Source organism: Liolophura sinensis, chromosome 7 (genome assembly GCF_032854445.1).
Source record: "Liolophura sinensis isolate JHLJ2023 chromosome 7, CUHK_Ljap_v2, whole genome shotgun sequence".
NCBI lineage: Eukaryota > Metazoa > Mollusca > Polyplacophora > Chitonida > Chitonidae > Liolophura > Liolophura sinensis.
In genome coordinates, this window is record NC_088301.1 from 6,725,072 (window position 1) to 6,733,082 (window position 8,011).

An 8,011-nucleotide genomic window follows, 5' to 3' on the forward strand; every position below is an offset into this window, starting at 1 on the left:
AATGGGAACATGGCAATCTGAAGGAGGACTCGACACAAATACCTTATTCGACTGTTTCTTTGTTATGTCAATAATGGGAACATGGCAATCTGAGGGAGGACTCGACACAAATACCTTATTCGACTGTTTCTTTGTTATGTCAATAATGGGAACATGGCAATCTGAAAGAAGACTCGACACAAATACTTTATTCGACTGTTTCCTTGTTACGTCAATAATGGGAACATGGCAATCTGAAAGAAGACTCGACACAAATACTTTGTTCGACTGTTTCTTTGTTATGTCAATAATGGGAACATGGCAATCTGAAGGAGGACTCGACACAAATACCTTATTCGACTGTTTCTTTGTTACGTCAATAAGGGGAACATGGCAATCTGAAGGAGGACTCGACACAAATACTTTATTCGACTGTTTCTTTGTTATGTCAATAATGGGAACATGGCAATCTGAAGGAGGACTCGACACAAATACTTTATTCGACTGTTTCTTTGTTATGTCAATAATGGGAACATGGCAATCTGAAGGAGGACTCGACACAAATACCTTATTCGACTGTTTCTTTGTTACGTCAATAAGGGGAACATGGCAATCTGAAGGAGGACTCGACACAAATACTTTATTCGACTGTTTCTTTGTTATGTCAATAATGGGAACATGGCAGTCTGAAGGAGGACTCGACACAAATACTTTATTCGACTGTTTCTTTGTTATGTCAATAATGAGAACATGGCAATCTGAAAGAAGACTCGACACAAATACTTTATTCGACTGTTTCTTTGTTATGTCAATAATGGGAACATGGCAATCTGAAGGAGGACTCGACACAAATACTTTATTCGACTGTTTCTTTGTTATGTCAATAATGGGAACATGGCAATCTGAAGGACGACTCGACACAAATACTTTATTCGACTGTTTCTTTGTTATGTCAATAATGCGAACATGGCAATCTGAAAGAAGACTCGACACAAATACTTTGTTCGACTGTTTCTTTGTTATGTCAATATTCGGTACATGGCAATCTGAAAGAAGACTCGACACAAATACTTTATTCGACTGTTTCTTTGTTATGTCAATAATGGGAACATGGCAATCTGAAAGAAGACTCGACAGAAATACATTATTCGACTCTTTCTTTGTTATGTCAGTAATCGGAACAATAATTCTGTAAGAAGACTCAACACAAATACATTATTCGACTGTTTCTTTGATGTGTCAATATTAGGAACCCGGGATTCTGAAAGAAGATTCAACACAAATACTTCATTCGTTCATTCTTTCATGGATTTAGGTCAGTAACAACATAATCTGAAAATCTGAAACAATCTTCAGCGCAGCGGTACTTTATTAGATTATTCATTTGTTAGATTATATCATTAATAGTAAGATGGTTAGATGGTAAAATTCTAAAACAAGCTTCTGAAACAGGGTTCAGCAGTGATAATGTGTTTTAGATCTGCATAGTCATCATAAACGAAGAAAACCCACCTGTTTAATTTGCAACAAAGTAAGTGAAATCTAGTTTACAAGTATGAAATTTTCAACGATTGATTGAATGATTGATTGATTGTTCTAAGCTCATTTTTCTTGTATATTACACTCGTAATATTTATACTGATAATATGACCGCAGTTGGGTTTAGGAGTAGAGGAAACCAGAGTGTACCAAAGACCTTCGCCAGATAACTGGGTTCCAGCTCTATCATTAGTAATTTTCAGCAATGTGGGAAAGATTACTGCGTCAAATGTGGAAAGTTGTCCCATATAATGTAGCTTTAAGCATTCATGGGTTCAAACTCCGTATTGTCTACCATAAGGCTAGAGTATTGTATGTAATAAGTAATATTCGCAGAACGTCGAACTCACGATATATCGTTTGTATACTACTAATATCTATTCATATAATTAAAATTTATCTAAGAATTGGCTGTATATAATATTTTTAGGTTTACTGGAGTATAAACGAAAAAAAACAGTGTAAATTGTATGAATCCGCGTGGTGGTTCATAAAAAAGTTTATTTCATTCATACCCTCAAAAAGCTGAAAAAAATTCTTTAAAATAGTTCTATTGTTAGAAAAGGTAGTTCTTCACTTTTTTTCGGGTTATTGGAGCATTAACGCAAACATTTAACCAATCGGGATGCGCCTTACAAACTTAAATTCATGCAGGAAAATTAAATTATTTATCCTTTGACTCTCGGTCACACTCATGACTTTTCACGTATAACATACAATGGCGGTCAGATTTATAGGTGTAGGAAGCCAGAGTGGTCGTAAACTATAAATCTATCTGTGGCATGAACTTTGACACGTCACGTATGACGTACAGACTGGCACACCATATTAGTAAAACACAAGTCGTGTTCAACGAAAGTTAGACAGCATAAACGGCTATATGAGATTACAACCAATATATCCTATGCTTCTATTTATTTTATTGTTTTTCAATGCAATACTCAAGAATTTTTCACAGTGGTTCGACAGTGGTCATTACGATGGGTGGAGGGAACCCAGAGTGCCCGGGGAAAACAGCTGACCTTTGGCAAGACACTGGCAAGCTTTCCAAAGTGTGACGCAAATTAAGTGCTCTTCAACGAACATTAGATTGCGCAAACGCCTAAACTAGCATCATTGACAGCTTAGTGTCACCAAAGCACCACAAACAGTAAGAACAGGAATTGTTGTGACCAAGGCCCAACGGGCAGTGACAGCGGGTAAATATACAAACTCCCTGTTCAAGACCGGAATTATACCGGGTATCTCGTGCATGCGTCATACCCATTGAAATTTGAAATTAATTAAAACAACCAGTCATTATTAAATTGAAACTTGACATTATGGAATGATTACTTTTATTCAGTATATATTTATTCTGGTATTTATTAATAATTTTTTTACTTCTTTAAAGATCTGTAAAACTTAATTATTCAAATATACACAGATTTATGATACTTTAACTAATAGCAAATTGTCTAAATTGGATTTGTCTATTTTTCTGTATTGAAATAAATATACATTCTAAAAAGTTTTCCTTTTAAAAAAATTTAGAAGTAGAATATATATATATATATATATATATATATATATATATATATATATATATATATATATATAATATATATATATATATATATATATATTTATTTCAATACAGAAAAATAGGCAAATCCAATTTAGACAATTTGCTATTAGTTAAAGTATCATAAATCTGTGTATATTTGAATAATTAAGTTTTACAGATCTTTAAAGAAGTAAAAAAATTATTAATAAATACCAGAATAAATATATACTGAATAAAAGTAATCATTCCATAATGTCAAGTTTCAATTTAATAATGACTGGTTGTTTCAATTTAATAATGACTGGTTGTTTTAATTTAATAATGACTGGTTGTTTTAATCGTGGCACCAGCAAATAGTAATCACTGTACCCAAGAAAGCGTTCCGTTAGCTATTAGGCCTAAATACCCAGTTATAGAATGGGTATATACAGCGCAATAGCTCTCCAATCTTAACAGTCCGCTAACTAAATTGGGCCGGTGACTTTAAATAGCTCGCTAACTAAATTAAGCGGGGAATTTTAAATAGCTCGCTAACTAAATTGCGCGGGTAATAGCTCGCTAACTAAATTGGTAGGGTAACAGCGCTAACTAAATTGGGCGGGTAACTTTAAATAGCTCGCTAAATAAATTGGGCAGGTAACTTTAAATAGATCGCTTACTATTTATTGATTTTTTTTATTCGTGTTTTACGTCGTACTCAAGAATATTTGACTTATACGACGGCGGCCAGCATTATGGTGGGAGGAAAGCGGGCACAGACCGGGGGAAATCCACGACCATCCGCAGGTTGCTGGAAGTTCTCACCACTTACAGCCTGCTCGCTTACTAAATTGAGTGGGAAACACCTCGCTAACTAAATTGGGTTGGTAACAGCTAGCTAACGAAATTGGGCAGGTAACTTTAAATAGCTCGCTAACTAAATTGGGCGCGTAACAGCTCACTAACTAAATTGAGCGGGTAACAGCTCACTGACTAAATTGGGCGGGTAACTTAGCTCTTAAGACACGAATTCTTATCTAAGCATTACAGAAAGAAAGTAGGGGTCTAACGTGCAATAAAACGCCTGTTTTCAATTAAGCGTTATGTCTTCTGCTGCCTTCCATATATATAATTCTTCACCAATGCTGCCATGTACTACTGATGTACATGTAAGCCATACGATGTTTCCCTACCCACCTTCTCCCCTTCTCCCCGCAACTGAAACCCTCGTTTTGAATAGTGACTCAGTAATCGCTCGGAGTTGAACATGTTCTATTTTTCTGCAGTTCGAAGCATCGAGTTGTGCTCAGTGCCGTCGATCTACGTGTGTTTGCGTCCAGTTGGTCGCCGTTGGTCCCAATGGTTCATCACATGCTTGAGTTACACTGTGAAAATGTAATGAAGTGAGTTACACCGAGTGGACTGAATCTAGTGTCTACAGCGTTCTCTCTCTATCTCAGCATTTATAAAATAGGAGAGCTATATACTGTATTGACTATGCATGTAAAAATCTCGATTAAGGAGTGGAACAACTTTTTGAACTGACCGTGCACGGAAAATCTATAGGCCTTGGGTACGAGAAACTGTCCGAAAATTTCTTTAAACGGAACATTTCGTTGGGAAATTATTCAGGCCTATGTTTTTAGTTATTTATTTTCTTTTTTTTTTCATACCTTAAACTAGAAGGGTAGATCTACTCTTGTCAACGGTTTTCGTTGTCAACAGTTTATCTTTGGAAAACCAGGCGCGCACCTTGCCTGGGGCTCCAGCAAGAAACATGGCGGATCTGGGTTTAACTTCTTGATACAAAATTGCAAAGGCTGGATTATTGTTAGGACAGGGTTTGTCTGTGCAGGATTTGACATCGACTCGAATAAGTTGTGGATTCAATGTACACCAACATTAGAATGGATTCCAGTTGCAGATTATGGTTATAGGCCCTAGTCCGACATTGTTCTCACGTTAGGCTTGGTTAACAAAAATTCCCTCAAGGATGGCACCAAACCAACTATGTTGCCGGACAAAATTTTCCCAAACCTAACTGCCAGAGCAATCTCGGACAATAAACCTTAGTGAAGTTTTCCCGCTAGGCAACATAGGTGGCCTAATACATGGAGCATGGCAGGATTATTCACAGCGCCTTCTACATGTGTGATGTTAGTTTTAAGTAAATTAACTTCGTTTTAACTCCGGTTTTGTTTTCAAGTGAACAGGGCCTACATAATACATTGCACAGCACCAAGTGACGCGAACTGAAGCCAGGGCACCATGCCTGAGGTCCATTGTCACTTTTGACTTCACTGGGTATGCCATGTCGTGCGAAGATCGACTGCCGTAGATGGCTTGGTATCTTGAAGTTTGGCAGTTTCAAAGTACCCAGAGTAGTAATCCACAACCACTAAGTAATCTGAATTGTCCCAGTTAAAGCGATCTGTTACTAGGTTTTCCCATAGTAGGCTTGGAATGGATGACATTATCATCGGTTCCTTTTGGTTTGAGTTTCTGTTTTCTAAATCGATGTCACATCTGAAGATCATATCCGCGATCTGTGCACTCATGTCAGGCCAAAAGATGATATCACTTGCTCGTTGTCTGCACTGGATTTTCCAGATGACCTACATATATCTTTCGAAGCATTTCATTTATCAGAGAAGGTTGTATGACCATGTTTTCTTTCGCCTTTTAGAATCAATCCTTGTTCTACCGACAGTTCATTTCTGAAATTCCATAATTCACTGATGTCAGGTTAGAGGTTCCACTTGTTACTTGGCCATCCATTCAGAATAACCGACTTAAGTTCGATCATCTCCTTTTGTGAAACATCCCTTATCTCATCAGGTTTGGTGTCCGTTACAGGTAAGTTTGCTAAAATGGTGTGAACATAACTCCAAAGTTCACTCTCCATGTTTTCAGAGGCTCTCTTTCATCTTCAGTTTCTGATTCAGTGTTTTGATGGTCAACGCGCATCGTTCAAAATGATTTCGTTCATTACATCGTCTGCAAATGTCACCACATGCAGGCCATTCTGTCTCTCGTGTCTGTAACCACACTTCTTACAGTCATATGTGTTTTTTCTTTTCCCATGTTGACTTTTTTGTCCAACATTAGGGTCATTTCCAGATGCACGTTTTGCAGTCTAATTACCGCATTGTTTGCGAAAGTTTTTTTGGAATGTACCCCTGCTGATCCTGAGAAATTTTTGGAGTGTACTGACCAGACTTTTTCCGGATTTTTTTTAGTGTAGTCAGATGCACTTTTCGCAGTGTATCTGCCCGAAGATTGTTGAACGCCATGCACACATTACTAGCTGCTGGAGAATCCTCACTTGGGCTTTTCTTTTGTTTTTTGGACTCTTCCTCTGCTCTACAAATGCTCAAAACTTTAACGAGGATTAGATTATCTTCACGAAGAAATCCATTGATGTAGAGAAAATCACTACACTGTTCTTTTTCAGTCTTTTCTGACATAGTCAAGTTCATGTACAATTTCGCTGTTTGCTTCCAACGACGCCAGCGTTCCGATAAGTTAATGTCTCCAAAGTCCATTTTCTCCGGTTGTTTCAGTTTTTCCATGATTTTCAAGTGAATTTCCAATGCCTACTCTTCCATTCGGCGTAGTTCGGGACTTCTGACACCATGTAATATTCAGAAATTTCATGGAATCAACAAGACGCCGGTATAACGTGAATTGACTATTTACTGATCTATTCAAGATGACGGCGACCATACACACGCAAAGCATTACATGTGTTGACTTGAACATTTCCATAAGGTGCAAGTCAAACAATGATATCATTAACACAATGCTGATTGTGGGTCACACGTCTAAGGGTGTGATATCCCTGAGAGTTTATTTTACAAGGCTAATTTGATGTACGGTGCGAATTGACATCACCGATTACTAAAATGGATTTCCTGCAGCACCTGCACCTCTGTACCCTTAAAACTTTTCTTTACATAAATTTGGGCATTTAAAATTTAGTGTCTTCGCCTGTGGATATTACTTTCTGTGTCATCTCAGTATTTACCTTATATACACATGTAGGACATAGGCCGTCATGCAGCTTGCGTAAGCTTTTCCCCTTGCATTCGACCGTTGCTAAGAATTAGAGATGGCGCAGAGCTGTTTTCATGTCCTCAAAAGATGTATATAGTTGACTCGTCACGAAGCAACTGCAAGGGAAAAATAAATTTAAAGCTGGAGATAAGGAAGGAGAAAGGTGTGCATGGGTGTGGGTTTGGTTGTGTCTGCGGGGTGGCGGGTGCTGCGGTGGTGGTTGTCGATATGAATGTATTATCATGCAAACAATGATCTACCGTTATGCAATATTCCATATGTCATGCCAAAACATTTGCTACATGTTTCAAAATGAAAAATAAATTACAAGTTTGTATAGATATGGGCCCTATATCTGTAGGCCCTATAAAAATAATTGAACAACAAACTACAATTTTTACTGAATTATTGAATACATGTTATCTTAATTAAACGTGATTTTTATTGAAGGCTTTTTTCCCACATTTTAATAACTTCCCAGGTCCTTTTGCGCTGTATTAGTTGAAGAGCACCTTGTCTTCCACCAAAATGGATAGAGTTGTCAACAGCTAATCACACAACATGGGCCTACCAGGTAAATGTGTGAAATGTTCTTAAATACGGTTCTTAAATCAAATATACACGAATAAAAAAATAAACAAATAAATGAATAAATAAGTAGCTGATGAATGTGAAAGTTTATGCATTTGTACACCGCTGAATTCGGTTATGCATTTGTACACCGCTGAATGTGCAGATGGCTCCATCTCAAACCACTTGGCATTCTACAAATCGTGCTGTTTCTGTCATGTCGTGCCAATGTTTGCTTCTGTTTCCGTCCCGTTATAGAAAGCTTGTAGGCTGACAGCTGTAAAGCAAAAGACCCTTTTTGTAGCAGACACACTGAGCTGCGTGCGGGGGCACCATTTTGTG